Source organism: Lemur catta, chromosome 6, assembly GCF_020740605.2.
Source record: "Lemur catta isolate mLemCat1 chromosome 6, mLemCat1.pri, whole genome shotgun sequence".
Classification (NCBI taxonomy): Eukaryota; Metazoa; Chordata; class Mammalia; order Primates; family Lemuridae; genus Lemur; species Lemur catta.
Genome location: NC_059133.1, coordinates 39648164 through 39670236, shown reverse-complemented (window position 1 = coordinate 39670236; position 22073 = coordinate 39648164).

Here is a 22073-nt window from a genome sequence, read left to right as displayed (position 1 = left end):
ACAATGAAGTTTGCCACATCTATTAAGTCTTCCTTTCACAAAAGGTTTCTCTGTAACATGCAATGCTGTTTGATAACATTTTACTCACAGTAGAACTTCTTTCAAAATTGAAGTTAATCCTTTCAAACTCTGCCACTGCTTTATCAACTAACTTTATGTAATATTCTACATCCTTTGTTATTATTTCGACAATGTTCATGGCATCTTCACCAAAAGTAGATTCTATCTCACTAACTACTTTCTTTGCTTATCCACAAGAAGCAACTCCTCATAGCTTCAATTTTTTCCATGAGATTGCAGCAATTAAGTCACATCTTCAAGTTCCACTTCTAATTCTATTTCTCTTGCTATTTCTAACACTGCAGTTAATTCCTCCATTGAAGTCTTAAAACCCTCAAAGTCATACAAAAGGGTTAGAATGAATTTCTTGGAAATACTTATTGAGTTTTATATTTTTGACCTCCTCCAATAAATCACGGATGGTCTTAAGGGCATCTAGAATGATAAATCCTTTCCAGAATATTTTCAATTTACTTTGCCTAGATTCATCAGAGAAATCACTATCTATGGTAGCTATAGGCTTACAAAATGTATTTCTTAAATAATAGGAAATGAAAGTAAAAATTAATCTCCTTGTACAACTCTATCAGAGCTCTCTGTTGACCAGGTGTAATGTCAATAAACAGTAATATTTTAAAAGGAATCTTTTTCTTTTTTCTTCTCAGCAGTAGGTCTCGACAGTGGTCTCAAAATATTCAGTTAACCATGGTGTCATTAGATGTGCTGTCATCCAGGCTTTGTTGTTCCATTTACAAGCACAGTCAGGGAAGATTTAGCATAATTCTTAGGGGTCCTAGAATTTTCTGTATCATAAATGAGCATTGGTTTAAACCTAAAGTCACCAGCTGCGTTAGTTTAGAACAAGAGAGTCAGCCTATCTTTTAAAGCTTTGAAGATAGCATTACTTCTCCTCTCTAGCTATGAAAGTCCTACCTGGAATCTTCTGCTGATGGAAGGCTATTTTGTCTGCATTGACAATCTGTTGTTTAGTGTAGCCACTTTCAATTAGCTTAGCTACATCTTCTGGATAACTTGCTACAGCTTCTCCACCAGTACTTGATGCTTCCTCTTGCACTTTTATATTATGGAAATACCTTCTTTCCTTAAACTTCATGAACCAAACTCTGGTAGCTTCAAACTTTTCTTTTGGAGGGTTCTCACCTCTCTCAGTCTTCACAGAATTAAAGAGAATTAGATATTTGCTCTGGATTAGGCTTTTCCTTAGGGCAATATTGTGGCCGGTTTGGTCTTCTATCAAGACCACTAAAACTTTCTCCATATCAGCAATAAGGCTGTTTTGCTCTCTTGTCATTCTTGTGTTCACTGAAGTAGTACTTTAATTTACTTCAAAAACCTTTCCTTTGCTTTCACAACTTGGCTAACTGGTGCAAGATGTCTCACTTTCAGTCCATCTTAGCTTTCAACAGATTATGCTTGATCATTTCTAGCTTTTGATTTAAAGTGAGAGACGTGCAACTCTTCCTTTCATTTGAACCCTTACAGGGCATTGTAAGGGGTATTAATTGTCCAAATATCAGTATTGTTGCTTATCAAGGAATAGGGAGGCCTAAGGAGAGGGAGAGAGACAGGGGGACAGCTAGTTGGTGGAGCAATCAGAATACACACAATATTTATCTGTTTAGTTCACCCTCTTATATGGGGTTGATTGGTGGTGCCCCAAAACAGTTACAATAGTAACAGCAAAGATCAACAATCACAGAACAGTAGAATAGATATAATAATTATGAAATACTTTGAAATATTGCAAGAATTACCAAAACATGACACAGAGACATGAAGTGAGCACATGCTATTGGAAAAATGGAGCTGACAGACTTGCATGATGCAAGGTTGCCACAAAGTTTTGATTTGTAAAATAAGGCAATATTTGTGAAGTATAACAAAGCACAGAATCATATTAATAAAATGAGGTATGCCTGTATGTACAATTACTATGTGTCAATTAAAAAATACCTGCTAGTTACTGTTTTGTCATTATTTTCTTCATTTTTTCCAAAAGTTGAATGTTGAAAAATAATGCAATTGAAAGTTTCATTACTTAAGGTTTTATTGCATATAAGTAATGGTGCAATAAGAATATACAAATTAGCCCAGCAAATAGAAAACTACAATTATGTTATGCCTCATTGGAAGATAGAAGTATCAAGAAAGATCCCTAGAGATCAGAATGTGCTTTGGTATTATTCAATGTATTCATTAAGCAGTCAGTGGAAAATTTAAATGAGTCCACATCCAAATCTATAATAATAAAATGTAAGAAGTGAGAGATAATAAATCAGCTCGATCAAAAATACAGATGGATCTGGGCATCTGGAGAAATTATTTAGATGAGAAAGAAATGAGTTTTAATGGAAAGACTAGTAAGATAATGCATTTGAAGAAGAATAATACACAGCAAAAAAACATCAACTAAGATACATATGAAGTAATTATGGAGAATGCTGTTTTAGTCTATTTGTTGATAAACTGAAAAGAAATTGTAAGTCCAGTGTCATAACAATGAAGGATAATTGCATTCTAAAGTTTCCTGAGTTGAACGATTGGGGGAAAAAAAAAAAAAAAGAGAGAGAAAAATTATAATACCACTTAGCTAGACAATAAAATCGTGTCCATAAGCTTAATGGAGATTTTATAAAGTTAGCTAATTTCAACACAAAGTAACAATTGCAATAAAAGCTGGCAATTTTAACTTTCGTGGTGATAGCTGTTTGAATAGTTTTATGTTTAAAATACTTAATTCATTGACATATCCCCAATCTTGTAAATTAATCTCAACTCTGTCTGGCTCGAAGTTTTCTACCTGGTCACAGTTACTTTTAAGTCTCTTAACTTCAAAGCAGTATGACATGCTCTTTCTTTGCACTCAAGATGCAGTGAATCTTATTACACCAGGGGACCCACAGTTTGCTGTTTTGATGAAATGAAACAGAATTCTAATCTCCTAGCTATATCACACACTCTAACCTTAAGTTAAGCTATGCCATTTCCAATCTTATAATTTTTACATTGCTAAGAACAACAAGAAACTATTATTAGAACACACTCAGTCTCAGTTTGTCCCCAGGAGACAAACATTAACCAATATAATTACTAGTTGATTTCAGTGGAAAATACTTTAAATTTAAGAAAGTGATAGAACTACATATAAAAATACGGCCTACTGAGATGATAGTCTCCATGTCAAATGTTTCTGAAATTGGAAAAAACCTATTTGAGAGGGTGTAATATGATGAGAGGAACCTTGATTGAGCATTTAGAGAAAATATTAATTCTTGTCCCAATTCTCACCCGTTTGCTTTGAAGTCTTGACAAGCCTCCTACTCTTACTGGGACTGACTAAAATCATGATAGTAAGAATTTATGTCAAAATTAGAAGCCCTATATAAAGGTAAACTATTCCAATCAACATTATTAATATTAGTTTTAATATTATTTATTTATAAAACATATAATTATGTTCCAAATAAAATACAAATATCTGTCCTAGTGAGAGTACTTAAATACATGTTTATAAAATTTAACTTTAGTTTGATCCTCCAAACTACTGAATACTAACATTTTAACCTTTTATCTCACTCAGTAAATTAGTCAGCATGGGCTGCTATAACAAAGTAACATAGAACAGATGGCTTAAACAACAGACATTGATTTCTCATGGTTCTTGAGACTAGGAAGTCCAAGATAACAGTGTTGGTGTGATCAGGTACTAGTGAAGGCCCTCTTGCTGGCTCGCAGACAGCTGGCTTCTCATAGTGCTCTTACACGGCAGAGAGAGAGAGAGAGAGAGAGAGAGAGAGAGAGAGAGAGAGAGAGAGGGAAGTATCACTGGTTTCTTCCTCTTCACATAAGGACATTAATCTTATTGTTGGGGTCCACCCTCATCTACATCTAATTACCTCTCAAAGGCCCTACCCCCTAATACTATCACACTGGGGGCTAGGGCTTCAGCAAATGAATTTTGGAGGAATACAAAGATTCAGTCCATAACACCAGGATGTCATTAACTCTTCTCTTCCTTCCTCTTTTTCTTTGCTTTAAGGAAATAACTCTATTGTCTTAGGTTTCTCTTTAATGTTCTTCTAGAGTCAAGTTTGTTTTTATGTTTGTTTTACTATCCCTCCTGTCCTGGATAACTCTGTTTATCATCATCCCCAATGGTAAAGATTTTAAACATCTCCAATAAGTCCTAAGTACTATCAATTCATATTTCATAGGATTTCAGTTAGTTAAGTGGGTGCTTGCTTGTTTTGTCATTTGTCCAGAAAGGAGAAAAAAAATTTAGTATTCACTATAGCTTGTTCACTTTTACAAATGATGTTTCTTCCTCGCTGCTTCCTGCTGCAGTCCCAGAAGCCCTTACTAATTCTGAAACTCTCTCTTGGGTGATTCTCTGAATTGAAAATTGTGACCTTGAGACTATACTGATAGATTACTTCTTCTGTGCTCTGGTTCCATGACTATGTTGAATTTCAGAGAAGAGCATCTTTCCTTTGCTCTAGAAGATTCATTTGTCTCAAGGGTCTTCACTTTTCTTCCCTCATGGGAACCATTTCATGTATGTGCCCTCTATGGGCACTGAATACAAGTAGAGAAATATGGCCAATAATATGATTATGATGTGTTCATGTAGGTAAAAGAATGGGAAAGGTCAGGTAGAACACATAACTCAAGGAGTAATCTAAGGCAAATAATTTCATGATATAGCATGTATGACATCATAGAATATTTTTTGAATGAATTAAACATCTTAGAAAATATTACTGAAATATTCTTTGCCTAAGAATTGAACTCACTTTAGATAGTTATTTTTATGTTTGAGTATAATACTCACACTAATCCTAATAAATCAAATTTTGGGGGCTAATCCAGATTATCTCATTTAATAATAACTGCCACCCTATAAAATAATTCATTAAGATTATCCAGGCTTGCAAAGGAGAAACCTAACTAAGTCTCAAGGACTCACAGATCGTAAGCAGGAGAGCCAAGGTTACCCATGTCTATCACAATTCAGAGAAGTCCGAGATCTTGAAAACTATCTCCACATATCAGTCCCTGAGTACATTAATGAAGCTGAAGGTACGGAGGTAAAAGTGACTTTTCCAACACTTCCTTTTCCACATTGAACAGCTATGAAACAAAAGCCTGGCATTTAGAGTTTGGACAGTATGAGGAACCCTTCTACTCCTGTGGTTCACAGGCATACATTGAAGACCTTGATAAAGTTATTTGTGGAAGTCTGTACATTGCTGACTCTGCCCTGGAAACGCATATTCAAGAAGACATGTAATAAATTATGGAATGTTTAAAGGCCCAGTGTAATAAAATGAAATGACAATCATTCTGAAAACCAAGGTCTTCCTGGGCAAATCCTGCACTTGGCAACAAGTCTCTCCTGACCCATAGGGCTCAGAGCTGTCTTTGTATTCTGTTACCTTTCATAGTTCATCATCAGTTTCCACTATGCTGTGTTATACTCCAGCATCTTATTAAAGAGGATAGGCTTAATAAAATAGGAAATATCCCTAAATATTATGAAACTGAAGTAGCCACTTTATACTTAGTTAAACCCAGGAGAAAATTGAAAATGAAAAGAAAGATAAGGAAGAGCAACAACTTTCATATTTGAGCACACATTACATCAAATGGTTTCTTTGTAGTCCTGCAGGTAAAATGGTAGTGTTAGTGTCAGTAAAACAGAGTGTTTACTAATTTATCACATGATAAATTATTTGCTTTATCCTGGAGTTTATGGTTCTATCATGCTTTTGTATGTGTAATTATCAATGCCAATGTTAAGAGCTAGGGATGCTTTATTAATCAATACACTCTATGATGCAGTTCAATTGTGGGTAGCAGAAATTCAATTCAAACTGTTCCAAGGAGAAATGGTGTATTTGGCTGGTTTAACAGAGAAGTCCAAGAGTAGAAACAACTTTAGATACAGCATGATATGTGTTCAAATGAGATTTTCAAGAATAGCTCTCTAAAGGTAACTTCACCACCACCTTGCTTTTATCTTTGTTGACTTTATTTTTAGGCAGCTATCCTTAACCACAAGTAGTGCCAAGTGACATCCATTGACACCAATATGATATTGTATCAGTGTAGACATCTTTTTTGAAAAAAAAATTTTTTCCTTTTCTATTAAGATCCAATAAAATTCATATGTAAGGAGCTCACTTTTCCAGCTGATATAAGTTATTGAAAAGACTGAAGTGCCCTGAATGGCCACATTGCGGTCACATGTATTCTTAAAACTCAAGGCTAAACCAGTCTCCCTCGAATGGATTAAGATTGAAGAAAACATTATCACCTCCCCCCCTTAAATGTCAAGGAGCTTATACCAAATGAAAGGTAAATGGTTGCTGGGTAGGCAAAATTGCAGATCTCCAGTATAAATGGCACCCATGGGAAGCAACGAAGATTAACACTGACTCTAAGAATAATAATGTATGTTCATAGCTTAAGGAGCCCTTAAACACTATCACCCCCTGTGTTCAGTATTTGGGCAGGATTTATTGGCAAGCGCTGTGTTAATATTGTCTTCAATTAGCAAAAAACGGAGTTAAAACTATCAAGATCCTGGACCCAAATGCATGAATTGGTACTACAGGCATGCTTACCAGACCTGCTCGCACATGAAGCCAATACATTTTCCAGCCAAGAGAAAGACTGGGTCACAGAAACTCAGCCTGTAGAAATGTAAAAGAGTTTTTGATTACTTGAAATAAACAGAAATAGAAACAGGCAGCTGGCAGGGAGGAATCAGAGAAGAAATGATACCATTTTGGAAAAAGAAAAATGTCTCTGTAGAGCTATGTTACAGAGACTAAGAAAAAGGTAGACCTTTGAACATAAAGCAGAAAGCTCACCTGCTACCTGCTAAGCAGTTTCATAATTGCCTCAGAACATGCACTGCCCTTTCTATCCTCCACTATCACCTTCAGTTTCAAATATTAAAGTATGATCACACTTTGTATATCATATAGGTATAAATGCCATGCAAAACCCCAGGGCCATGGCAGATCAAGGAGCACACCCATGTGGGAAAATCACCTTGTGGATTTATGCAATATAGTGACATTGTCTCAAAAAGAACCAGCTATACCAACAACAACAAAAAAAAAAAAAAAAATTAGGAACTGAAATTTTATGCCTAAACTCCAATAATCAAAATAAAGCTCTTATAATTAAATCTCAGTTAAATTTAAGGCTACTTGGAAAAAATGATTAAAAACTTGTAAAAGAAATACACTGTCTAGTCTTCTTAAAGCCAGGAAAGTTGAAGATTTGAGTGATATTTTAGTCATATAAATTATATTAGCTAGCTCTTGTGTACATGCCCTGTATCTGGTTTAGTCTCATCACACGTTATCAAAATGTGTGAGTACATGTATATGTATGTGTCTGTCTGTATGCAGCATTTATGTTGAGACTGTCTTCAAAGGCCGAGGTGTTCACTTAGGCTCTTAGGTACGTACTATGAAAAGGACAATTCCTATGGTCTAAATTACATGCAGCAAGAGAAACGATTAAGTGCATACACTTTCATTCAGCAGGTTCAGCTAGCTTATTTGTGCACCCAACATAATCTCTTAAAAATTACCATAAGCAAAATATAACAGATTGTAAACGGTTGCTCATATTAATTTAGCTAAGTACTTGTAATCTGCCTAAGTGTTATTTAACAGAACATAATTGCAAAACAGTATGATACCTCCAGAGTTTGGAAGACTATTATGTGCCTAAATCATATTTAGCAATCAGAAGGCTAAAATAGAAAACACTTAAACAGTAGATATTTTTCAAATCCATGTAGATTTATTTTTCTTCCAAATTTAAAAGTACATTTGAAATTATAACAAAAAATATAGTTCCTCCTCCTGATATTTCATTTCATTCATCTTAGTTTGAAGCAAATATAAAACATAGTAATGAAAAAACAAAAAAACATTGGTTTGAAAGACAAAGCATTTTAGATGTGTAAGAACTAGGCTTTGGTGAAAGAGAAAAGGATTTTCTAGGATTCCGAAAGTTGGACTTTATATGGTAAGGGCCAATTTTGAAATACTGAGAAATAAAGTTTACATTATAAAATATAAATAAGGAAAAATGTAGCGGGATGATTTTCTGAGTCCAAACGGAAATAAAGAGTCATTGGGTCAGTGGTCCCTGGACCACCAGCATCATCATCACCTGAAAATGTGTTAGAAATTCAAGCTACCAGGCTCCATCTGGGACTTACAGATCAGAAATGCTGGGGGTGGAGCTCTGCAATCTGTGATTTAAGAGGCCCTCCAGGTGATTCTGATGTATACTAATGCTTGAAAAACACTCATCGAGATTAAAAAAGATTTAACAGGGATGATTTAAAAATAGATGTTTGAAAACAAGTCACCATACCTGCCCCATTTAGAGGCCAATTTGCTGAGTAGGTCAGGGAATGTTCAGAACAAAGATCCTGATAGTAAAGGAGGAATCTCTGGGTACAGGACGAATATAATCCTTCAACCATGTCCTGTCTAGGATGAAATGAGAGCCTGACATCAGCTTCAGAGTTCTGGATAGTTAGGGAAAAGCAGATGAAGGTTTCTGTATACCCCCAAATAGGAACAGAAATGTTGAAAGGACCTGCAATTGGGACAAGGAGGCCTCAGAGTCTGAGGATTATGGTGACCTAAGATTGTGGCAGAATGTACAGATGTTTTGGCAACAAATACAGACACCATTCCATTTTGTTATGGCAAGATGACCTATAATATTCTGTCCTGGCTCCTAAACACAGGCCACCTGGGAGATGGGTCTAGAACAGATGTTCCTTAACTTACAATGTGGTTATGTCCCAATAAACCCATCATAAGTTGAAAATATCATAAGTTGAAAATGCATTCAATACACCTAAACTACCAAACATCATAGCTTAGCGTAGCCTAACTTAAATGTTCTCAGAACAATTACATTAGCCTAGGCAAAACCATCTGGCAACACAGCACACTGTAGAGTTTCAGCTGTTCACCATGGTGATCTCAGGGCTAACTGGGAGCTTCAGCTTACTGATACTGTCATCTATCGAAAACGAATTATCGTACCACATATTGTTGGCTCAGGAAAAGATCACAATTCAAAATTTGAAGTATGGTTTCTATGGAATGCATATGATTTCCTCACTGTTGTAAAATAAAAAAATATGAAGTCAAACCATCACAAGTCACTTAATTACCATCTGTAATTAAGTTACCTTAAACTAATAACATCTTGAAAATGGGGGCTTATGAGTTAATTTGTTTTCATTTATAGAAAAGTAATGGTGGCTATTATATCTTTCATATTCCAGTCTGTAACTATTCATTTTAGACATGGCACCATTAAATTATGTGAAAGATTTTAATGACTAAAAGAGTTCCCATGATTACATCATTAATATTTTTAACTTGAAAGATATGGTTATGCATTGATTTTTAACAATTTCAGTAACAGACATTCAATAAGTGTGAATTGTGTTGTAAGCATTATGTTAGGTGCTTCTCACCTGTTATTTCATTTACATATATAACATATCTATGAGACATATTATTTTATATACAAGAAAAGAGAGGTAAAGAATTACCAGAGAACATGCTACAGTAAGGTGCAAACACAGGTGTTTGATATCAAGACCTAAGATTTTAATCTCCATTCTATGCTAGAAAGGTAACAATGAATGCCTGAAGAATTTAAATGCTATAGATTAAATGCTAAAGAGAACACCTGGTCTGCATTATGTATATTAGGCAGTCAATAAATGCATGTTAAATGATTGGATAAATACTACTCAATTTATATGTACTCACCTCTCTATTTGATTTAGGAAAGCTTACTTAACTACCTTATTTAAATAGTACTGCCCTTTTCCCTGCATGTCTCTTTAAACTGATTTATATTCCGTCTTCACACTTACCACCACCTGACATGTATATCTATTTGTAAACTCATTTGGTGTTTGTCTTTCCCACTCATGTGCAAATTCCGTTGAAAGCAGGGCTGTGTCTCTCTAGTCTTCTGTGTATCTTTAGTGCTTGGCACATAGTGGTGATTCAGTGAAAATCTCCTCAATGAAATATTTATAAATGAATGAACAGTATTCTTGCAATTTTCAATGACATAAATATTTGGGAATTAATATTTACCTTCAACTAATCCCTTTTCCTTCTATTACACAGACACTGAATACTAATAAAACATTCCATAGTCTCATCTGTGGGTTTCAATGGGATATTTTTTAAATGTTTGCCAGTGTATCAACATAAACATTAACTCTGTTGAATACCCCAGCCCCCAGATGGTCACATTGATTGTTTTCTTATTTGTTTGTTTTTTCTTTACAATTTTGAAGCTGATAAAGTGCCACTGCAATGTAAGCTTACAGAATGGCAATTGGATGAGTTTTTAGAGAAAGGAGAGAAGTAAAAGACTGAGAAGTCAAAGAAACCAATTCAAAAGGGGAATGGGGGTGGGAAACAGGGATCACATCTGCCTTTCAAAGATTTATACCACCCTCTTGTGGTAGAAGTATTCCTAAACGCCACTGGGCTACTGTCAAATCCACAGGTGGTCCCTCACACCTTTTGCCTATGGTGGTTAACCCAGCAGAGCACAAGTTCCCGGGCAGGGAGCCAACTGCAACAAAAACACAACTCAGAACAAGAACACAAAATGAAGGGTTTTAGAACAGCAATCTAACACTCAGCAATTCCCAGGAACCTTTTATTTCAGCAGGCTGAGAAGAATTTTGGTTCTTATTTGCTTACACCTAGCAAAGACATCTGTTGGCACTGGGAGCTCCAGAAAGTGTCTGCCAAGTCCATGTCAGTCTTGGCCAGTTTTCAAGGATGTACTATACAGTACATTAAACATTATCCTACAAGAAAGCAACCTGCGACCACCTAGATCTCTGTGCTAAAGACCCAGCTAAAATGTAAAGATTTCCTGATTGGCTCACAGATTGGCTTGGGGTGCAACGCTTCAGCACTAATGCAATACGTGCAAGAAGTCTCCTTTGATGACTCAGCTTGCAGAAAACATATTTTAATCTTATGCAAAACTTTTTTCCCCTCCATCTCTCTGTCTCAGACTCTCTCTCTCTCTCCCTCTCTCTCTTATCCTTGTATTTTTTATTCTGTTGGCTGTTGCCAAATGGGCAGGCGATTTGGCTTGTTAATTTTTTTCTGCTTTAATTTAGTCATGTCTTCTCTTTTGGGCTTTTTATCAGCTTGATTCTATATTCTGGGTACCCTCAAACAAGCCAGAAAATGGAGAGAATAAGAAAAAGGGCATGACATTTTTTTTTCAAGTATGGTTGTCTTAGAATCAGATATATTAAAAAATAATAAAATACTTTTAAGATCTCCAAATACAGATCTCTAAACATAGAGTAACATTTATGCCCACCCTAAGATATAGTCATTTACTTGCATTTCTGATGTTAGGTACAGACAGGAAACTACCTTCATTACAGGAATGGAGCTTTCACTCTTTCAATCATGAGTACAGAGAACTATGGAGAGAAGTAAGCATCAGAGAAGGAACGAAATAGAAAACCAATGGCTATTTCCACAACAGTGTAAGAAATAAGCCAGAGCTTCAAAGAAAAATAGCCAAAGGTAGATTTGCCACTTCTTCACTAGCTTGTTTGTCATATTGGGGAAAAAAACCGAAACATCTGTTTATAATAAGAGTGTTGCCTATTTGTGCTAAACAAATATGCTACTAATCTAAATGAATTTTGCAGGCCCTTCCTCTCCCTTTTTATATTGAATATTCCTTTCCAACTGTAGAGAAGGCAATTTTATGATTACAGGGCATCAAGACTAAATTCTGGAACATATCAGGAGCTGAGACAAACAGAAAGAGAGGCAGAATGTCTTAAAAATTGTGACAATGGGATTCTTAAAATGTGGCTCCAAGTTAGAAAAAATGTTTCCTGTAAAGAAATAAAGTCAGGTTATACTAACTAGTACATTATCATTTCCCTGTGACTTTTTTAAAATTTTTAAAAATCTTGCTTCATACAGTAAGCATGAAAAATAACACATCTTTTCAGATCCATTCATGTAATAAAAATAACATTGGCAAGGGGGCACAATCAATTTACATTATATGCAAAGCAGCTCAGCTTTAATAAATGATTTTATGTGAATGAATAGACAGCCTATTATTTCATATAATGTAATCAATGGGTTGCACTGTTGCCTTGTTAATGAGCTTACCTGGCCAGGGTATTCCAGAGTAAAGGAATCTTTCATGATAACCAAAGGTAGAGAACTCATCATTCTTGAATCTAAGGATTGACTAAATTCCCCAATTACCCTATCACAGTGCTGTCAGAAAGAGAAAAGCTCATTAGTTCAGCATAACTACCTGATTATCCCCACACAGTACAATCTTATTTTTTATGCAAAAATGGGTTGCACTTTGGAAAAGCACTGTTGCGTGGGAAATGTATTAAAAGAGCTCTGTGATACGTGCCTAATGTTTTTGTATTGTTGAGGAGTTTGGAAGACAGTATTATGCATACAGATGTGCTACAGATCATTAAAGATCAAGAGCTTTCAGATTGCAAAGTCAACAGGCTGATACAGAAACTGAAAGACAAGTAGTAGCTTACTCAGAATAGGAACTTTAAGGAGTAGAAATAAAAGTAATATTCTAATCACCACTCCACCCCACGCAACATTCTGATTTGCATTCTAGATTACGAAAACATTTAGTGGACACTTTACAATTAGTATTTATAAAATAATTTATGAAATATGTTCAGAAAGCGATGTGTAAGAAAGGGTTCATGTCAGCATCTATAACAATGTGAGAACAGGCAATGAAAATAAGTCAAGAATATGCTTTGGCAGACTTATTTAATAATATGGTCTCTCTAAAACAATGGAAAATTATGGCATTTATTGAAAATACCATTTACTAAATTTTGACAGATTTCTTTTTTCCTTTGAAAGGAACATTTTAAATACGAAGCTTGGGTAACAGGGCAAAATTTTAAGTTTAAAGATATTTTGTATTTTCTTGATTTTGGATGATATGCCCCACCATTTGAAACGGCTGGGATAAATATTTTAACAGATAACTCTCTATGGAATAGATACCATAAACAGTGCTTAGTAAGGAGCTAAGAATATTTTGCACATAATATATTATTCTTAATATTAAGAGGAGGACTTATTACTAGAAACCTCCAATGTTCCAAATTAAAGAATATAATTAAAGGCTACTGGAAAAAATGTAGCGTGACTGTATTACGAAATGAGCCAAGTGTCCACAGAGTCAGGATCTGGCCACCCTTCACTTGCCAGACTTTTTGACATTAAGCTCAACCCTGCCCCTACCTTTTAGACCCAAAATTCTCCTTTGCCAGCAAGGATTTTAATTCACATCCAGATGGTCAGCAACAAGTTGTCATTGATACCAATCTGCCTCTGACCATACAGGCCAAATCAAGAAATTATGCTTCTGCTTTGATCCTGGGAACAGGTCTATAACTGAAGATTGACCCCCTGGTTCCCTGTGCCAAGGTTTCTACTTAAGTTGACTACCCTAGAATTCCTCCAGTCCCTCAGTCTGAACTCCTGCTTTTCTTTCTGGTCAGTCCCTCTATTCTAATTATTACAGAGATTGCAATTAGTCCCTTAATGTCTGTCACCCTGCTACTTTATATAGTTTTTTTTAAAGCTTATCTCTGTGGATCTTTGAACAGTGACAGCTCCTAAATTGTTCACTGCCATGCTCCACTGGCCTGACTGTCAGTGATTTTCTGATATTCCTCTTGGAAAGTCCCTGACACTAACTGCTTGTCTGTGTCTGTCTTTGGTCACATATTCTCTGAATACCATATTCTGCCTGTTAACCCAAGCTGCTATTTGTGGGGGAAAATGCATAACTTTTGCTTTACAATGGTATTTGGACAACAGTTAAAAAGAAGGCTCATACAACTCTGAAAAATTAAAAAAAAAAAACAGCAAGAACGACAAAACAGTGTAAGCCTCCCAAAGACGATACAGAATAAAATAGAAGATTTAGAGATAGCTGAAGACAAAAATCTTGAAGAAATATCATCTGACTACAAAATACGGAACTAGGCTATGATTAACCCATCCTAAATTCAACACATCATTTTAAATCTTCCAGTTTTTAAAGAGAGATACATTTACCCTGATCCCTCCTGTCTGTCTGCCTTGTGACTGTGAGATTTGGGGTTGGAAAAAGTAAGAAAAGTGCTCTTATATTTGAAAACTCCACTGCTCACATTCTGTATTTTGGAGCCGCCAAGATTCTGTAACTTTTTTTCTGTCTATGGTCATTCTACATTTTTTCAACAGGAGCTCTTTGCCTAAGCCAAATAGAGAAATGGCTGAAAAGAGTGTAGCCACAATATATACAAGATAATAAGAACAAAGTTGCTACCTCAGGGAAGTGAAGCTGCTAAATTCATTACAAAGATTAGTAAATGACTAGGATTTGTGAACATCAACCTATTCTATACCTGCACATGGGAGAGAGAGTCACAGAGAGCAAATGGATAGCAGGCCCATAGCAATATTAGTGTGAAAGCAAATAGGTTCTGGATAGGTCTTACCTCATTTGCAGGTGAATAAAGTGGAAACAGAACCCTAAAATAAAAATAAAACTTGAGGATTTTCGAAACATGTCTCAAACTAATGGAAAGAGAATACCAGACAATTCAAGCCAAGCTTTAAAAACAATTTACTATAGAATCCACAGATGTTTTGAGAAAGTCTTTGGGATACTAAGAAAAAAAAAAGCAGAAAAAATGTATTGCTTCTGTGATCTAAGATCTATAGGAAATGAACAGATAGAAGTTAAAAGTCTATAGAATTATATAAAGGGACAAAAACACAAAGGGATACAAAAAAGTAAAGGAAGTATTGCAAAGCCCCTCAATGCAAGGGTTGAATAAAAATCCAAACTGAATAAAATAGAAAGTAAATTTTATGTTGCGAAAAATCAAATCAATTATGAATAATACAAGTTTGAGAATTTCTTTCAAAATGCAGAAGAAAAAACTGATGTAAATGACAAGAGAACACGTAATAGAGAGAGAGTGGAAAATTGGAATGCCAACATGTGTTCTTTTAAAATGACCAGATTAAATGTAAAAGAATCAGTAATCAGAAATATATTATTAATAGAATGAGGTTTCCCTGACCTAAAAGGACTGAGTTGATTCCAAACAATATTAATATTAATAGCATTGATCTTCATTTATTTACATAAACAAAGTAAAGAAAATCTCAATATTTTCCAGACAAATGAGAAAGTTACCAAAAAAGGATAGGTTCAGACTTTCTCATTAGAAATTTTATTGGCACCAGGTTACAGAGATCAAAGTGAAATGGCTGTAATCATTTTTAACTGCACTTAAACAAGGTAAGTCACCCCAGTGTTTGCCTAGCACTGGCCACATACGAAGGACATTTGTGCCCATCTATTTCCTACCTTTAACTTTACCCCTTCTTGCTTCATGAATACACATGCACCATAACAGCACATTACATCGTGAATAGCTAATCAGAGGGCCCATCAACACGCTGATCATTTCTTGGCTAGCAGAATTGTTGATGAGCAATGTGTCATCTTTCCTGGTCTCAGCTTTCAGCTTTTTTTTTAGGCAACCTGTACTACATAACATGTGCCAAATAGCTTGAAGAGGTAGCAGCTAACACTGGGAACTGGACCCACATCTCTCTTCTGGCAGTAAAAAATATTGCTAATGAGTTATTGTTTTGGCTCTTTAACAAGAATTGAATTCGTAAGATTCTCCAAATACTTACATTAGAATTCCTCACATGCCCAGACCATACTCCAGTCACTTGATACATCCCTGACACATTTCCCCTTTCTGAAACTGTTCCCTAGATGAGTGTTCACCTCTTTTAACAAACAGAGAAGAAATAAGAAAGCACGTTTCTGAGCCACATTTCCAAATGGGACTTAGGATGAAGTATTCTTCCCTTATTTTTATCTCCATTTGGAAATGATCTCTGTAATATTACCTTTCAGCTCAAATGTGTGAATGTGCCATAGGGACTGGTGTAGTACAACTCACTTGAAACATAGGACATTTTTACATACTTGAAATTTTTTTTCATATTCAATAGAGAAATGAAATTGAGAACCCAAATCATTTGTGCCTAGCTTTGAATTTTCTATGCTCATTTTCTCTTTTATAGTGAAAAGCAACCTACGTAATAATAAGAAATGTTAGAGAGAATGCAATTTATTGCTAAATCAACTATTTGTAAGACATTTGTGATAGTGACTGAGGGGGACAGATGCCTGGATTTTATTCCCCTCATTGCAACTAACTTATTATAGAACCTTTATCCATGCAATTAACTTTTGTATTCTTGATTCACCTAATTTAACTGTAATGGCCATTATGAAAGTCACAAAAATATATATTTTCTTCTCACTTAGAGACTTTTGTATTTCTGGCACATGTAAATACATAATTAGGAGACTTTATAATAATGGAGATTGTATCTTCTCTCCAAATATTTTAACTCAGTTTCCCCTGTGTCTTGGGAATTATTCAGTCAAATCCTCCCCAAAGCTGTGGAGAAGAGAAAGGGCTCTATTTGATTTCATCTGTGATACATACTTCATTATACCAGACTATTAAAATTTCAAGTCATGTCAGGACTGTGAAATGAATTTAGTAGATTATAAGCAATTCCAAAAAAATAGGCTACCTGATTTTTCGTCAGATATATATGTGTGTGTGTTTACTGAGGCACAATGTAAAATATCTGTATTATTATGGATTGAGATAACAATTACAAAAATGTTTGGAAATCTGCTCTTTAGTCTCCATATTTGATGTGATTTACTTTACCACTTCTTTCTTTACAAATTTACCTTTGTTTTCTAGATTATAATTACCTTTGAGTGACAATTTTTAAACCACTTTATTGAGATATGATTCACATACAAAAAGCTGTGCATATTTAAAGTACTTCACTTTACGAGTTTGGAGATGAGTATATATTTATGAAGCTGTCACCACAATCTATGCCATAAACCTATCCATCACCTCCAAAGGTTTCCTTCTACTTTGTTATTTACTATTATTATAATTTGTGGTAAGAGCACTTAACATAAGAGCTAACCTCTTAGCAAATTTTTAAATATATAATAAATATCGTTAATGATAGGTGCTATGCTGTACAGTATATGTCTAGAACTTATTCATCTTATATAAATGAAACTTTGTACCCTTTGGCTAATATTTCCCTGTTTCCCCTTCCCCCCAGCTCCTAGCAGCCACCATTAAACCGTCTGTTTCTGTATGTTTGAATATTTTAGGTTCTTTATATATTTGGTAGTATGTAGTATTTGTTCTTCTGCATCTGGTTAATTTACTTAGCATGATGTTCTCCAAATTCTTCTGTTGTCACAAATGGTCGAATTACCTTCTTTTTAAAGGCTAAATACTATTTCATTATATGTATATACCACATTTTCTTTATCCATTCATCTGTTGTTGGTTATTTAGGTTGTTTCCATGTCTCCTTGGCTATTGCGAACAGTGCTGCAATGAACATGCGAGTACAGATATCTCTTTAAGATACTGATTTCAATTCCTTTGGATATATACCCAGGAGTGGAATTGTTGGATCATATGGTAGTTCTATTTTTAAATTTTTGAGGAACCTCCATACTTTTTCCCATGGGGACGGCACTAATTTATATTCCCACCAAAAATGTACAAGGATACCCTTTTCTCCAATTCTTGCTAATATTTTTTTTTTGTAATAGCCATCTTAACAGGTATGAAGTGATATCTCATTGTGGTTGCTGATTATTAGTGATGTTGAGCATTATTTTATATACATATTGGTCATTTATATACCTTCTTTAGAGAAATGCCTATTCAGTTCCTTTGCCCATTTTTTAATGAGGTTACTTGTTACAAAGCTACAGTAATCATAATGGTATGGTAATGGCCTAAAAGCACACCTAGAGACCAGTGGAACACAATAGAGAGCTGAGAAATAAAACCATTTAATATGGTTAACTGCAGAAAGGGTGCCAAGAGTAACAATGGAGACAGGATAGTTTCTGCAATAAATAATGTTAGTAGAACTGATAACTGAATGAAATTGGACCCTTATCTTACATTCTACACAAAAATCAATTCAAAATGAATTAAAGACTCTTAAACCAAAGACCTGAAACCATAAAACTCTTAGAAGAAAACACAGTGAAAAATCTTCTTGACATTGTCCTTGACAATGATTTATTGAATAAAACACCAAAGGCACAGACAACAAAAGTAATAATAGACAAAGGGACTACATCAAACTAAAAAGGAAAGGAAACAACAGAACAGAAAGGCAACCTACAGAATGAGAAAAATATTTGCAAGGCATATATCTGATAAATGGTTAATATCCAAAACAGATAAGGAACCCCTATAACTAAATAGCAAAAAATACCCAAATAATTTTATTGACAATTTTAAATCTTTCTTCCCCTCTATAATAGTCAGGTGTATATTAATATTATCCCAGTATAATCATAAGAAAAACACCAGAAAAATCCAAATTGAGGTTCTACAAAATACCTGACCTGTAATTGTTAAAACTGTCAAGGTCATTCAAAACAAACAAAAAAAATCTATGAAATTGTCACAACAAAGAGGAGCTTAAGTAGACGTGACAACTCACTGTAATGTGATATTCTGAATGAGATCCCGGAAACAAAACAGAGGTTAGGGAAAAACTATAGAAATCTGAATAAAGTATGAATTTTAGCTAACAATAACATATCAATATCAGTTTATTAATTGTGACAGATGTAACATACTAATTTATAATGTTAATAATAAGAGAAACTGAGAAACATATGGAAACATTGTATTAATACTATCTTCACAACTTTTCTGTAAATCTAAAAATATTCAAGTATAGATGTTTCTAATTTTAATTAAATACAGTGTAAGCCACCTAAATCTCCACTTTAAATATTAACAGAAATCATCAACATTTAGACTCAAATACCTTGAAATATTTAATATAAGGTTCTTTTTATAAAAATAGAAAAATTTATATTCTCATATTAGGAATTAATCAAATTCCATAAAATAAGGAGACTCATCTCTGGTTGAAATTATATTTTTATATATATATTAATATTAGTCATCAAGTTATGTTTTTCTTTAATTTAACTGTCAATGGAGCCAGCAAGTTGTATGACGTGGTGAAGACAAAGTAGACAAAGTATTATCTATCCGGTTTGTCAATAATTAGCAAAGGTACCCAGGATAACACATGATAAAGTGTTTGGGGCTAGAACTGCAAAAATAAGTTTTCTTCTTTTACATTGTCAGTTCCTCAAAGGAATCAAGTGACTTAGTTCTTTATTAAATAGGAAATTTAATATTATTTTACTAATTGTCAAGCTTGTAAGATCCTTCCTTCCCTTACCTCTGATTTACCTGAAACCATATTTATATCTGCTCCATTATCTATCTGAATATAGTTCTCAGCTCTTGCAGCCTTGTAATAATTGCTCTTTTTTTCTCTCAACCTCATTTTCTCACGTTCTCCATGCAACTCAAAGACAAGTGCTACACTCATGGACACTATTGGGTCTTCCATGTTCCGTGTTTTTCTATTTCTCAAATGAGTATTCACATCCAAGACTCAAAATCCTTTCATTTTAAATTTGGTTATAGTCAAATTTATTTTTATAGTCAATATTTATTTTTTAAATATTTAAAATCACAATAAAGAATATATTATTTTAATATATTTCTTATGTAATTCCCAAACAGGTAGTTTTATACAAATGTTAAGACTGATTGGGATAATAATTATGCCCCAACATTTTGAAAACAAGAGCTTGTCTCATTCGGAAAGAGCTTTCCCGTGGGGGGTAAAAGAAAAAGAAAAGTGTTTTTTTCTGTAGTTTCTGTATTTACTTATATTAATGATCGTTAGGTGACTTGGAGATCTGGTGAGGGGTGGCTTCGATGCTTGAGTATTCTCCGCTAATAGGAGAAGGGGGCCTTAGAAGTGACCAGATAGATATGAGATTTGTTACTCACATAGAAGATGACTAGGTGGACCAACATTCTTTCCGATTATAAGAGAAATGTTCTGTTACTAGTCTTGACTTGCACTCTAACTCCAATTACCTTACTAATTATGCCAGTGGCCAAAAAGAGTCAATATGTTATAAAGACCCATGAAAGCATTTCCACTTAGTTTTACTGGCAAAATCTTTGAGTTGAGTATGTGTGTTTGAGTGATTATGGGTGTGAAGTATCTCAGTGTTAAGTTTACATTCTTAGCATTTTCTTGAAAAAGGAATAGTCCCTGGGAGATGAAAATCTTTGAATGATCATTTAAGTGAATCTCAGGCTTCTGTGGTAGATTATCAGCAGTCAACTTAGAATCTCTGCTGTCTCCACTTGGAATCACTGCCACTTCCCTCTAAGGCCAGGACATGGTTTCCTTGGAATCGCCTTCCCGGTACTCTTAATAGTACAAGTTTGAGTTTCTCACTAGGAGGAACTTGAGTGAAATTAGGAGAAAGGAAGTGAAGTGGTAGATATTAAGTTAGTGTCAGTCAGATGTTGGTCAGGTGTATTGGCTTGGTGTCCCCTCTGACTTGACATTCTGGGGAAAAGAGAAGGCTTGTCAAAAGTCTCCGTGGACTGCAGCTTCCTTCCCACTCTCCTCAGCCTATAATTCAGCTGACATCATCAGTTAACTCTTTTTTCAGTCCCCTAGCTCTAGTTTATCTATTTTTGCTTTCCCAGTTTCTGGTAGAAACACGTAATTTCAAATTTTAAGATGCTTTATTCCTGTAATACCATTTTCCTAACCAAACTCAGAATAAAATTTTCCCTGAAATTAGCAAAAGGGGGAATTAATATTAGGCAAAAATAAAGTGATGACTATCTATCTATACTATTTAGCAGAGAAGTTTAAATTCAGAGAAATTACAGAAATTACAAATCAAGAAGAAAACTAATTTTCATTATTGATTGTATTAAAATACCTCTTTCTGATATGAAGAAATTCTTAACAATTTGATAGTATTAGTTTGAACCATCTGGAAAAGCTGGTTTTGTAGATTGAAATAGTTGAATGTTGGTAATTTCATGTAGTTCAGTCTAATAATTTATATCAATCAGGGAGAAATAATTATTTTTAAAAAGTGTAGATAGATTTAACAGTTCCTTCTAGATAGGACTCAAGTGGGAAATAAATACATGAGAAATGGTGTGCAAAAGCTATGAAGAGTGTACTTGAGTGGAACATTAGTGACCACAGAATGTGAAAGGAAAATAAAAACTGGGGGAAAACTTTGAAAACTAAAGGCTTTTCCAATTTAAAAGTGTTTTCTTGCTGCCAAGCCTGAATGATTTCCTACAATGTAAGAGCATCATATGATTTTGGAAGAAATTGCATTAATGCTGATTTTTTTTTTTAGCTCAGTAAAACTGTGCAAGTGTGAGATTTTACCTTTCCATTCACTAAGCAAAAAACATTATGATGGGTTCTGAAATTAATTAATGTGTTTCTTTCCCATTCACATATTCAGGGAAGGATGAAGAATTTGGCTTCTAAATGGCATGCTCTGGTATAGTTTTTAGCATGTATTTAAGAATGAATTAAAGGATACTTATGTTAGAGTACTTGGTTATTGTATTAACATTCAAAAACTGAATTTAGCTTTATGTTCACTTTTCCTTTCTTCTAATTATCCCCACAAACAAGAGATGTTTAAAAGGACAATTTCAGAAGAGTTGCTTTAGCTACAATGAGTGTGAGAAGTCTGGCAGGTGTTTATTTTTAAAAGTGGTGAGATTAATGTACTCTAAGAATAATGTAATGAGGTATGCTAAGAAGATTGCCTATAAGTCAAGAGAGAAAAAAAGTAAAATGCAGTTAGGAGAATGTAAACCTTCT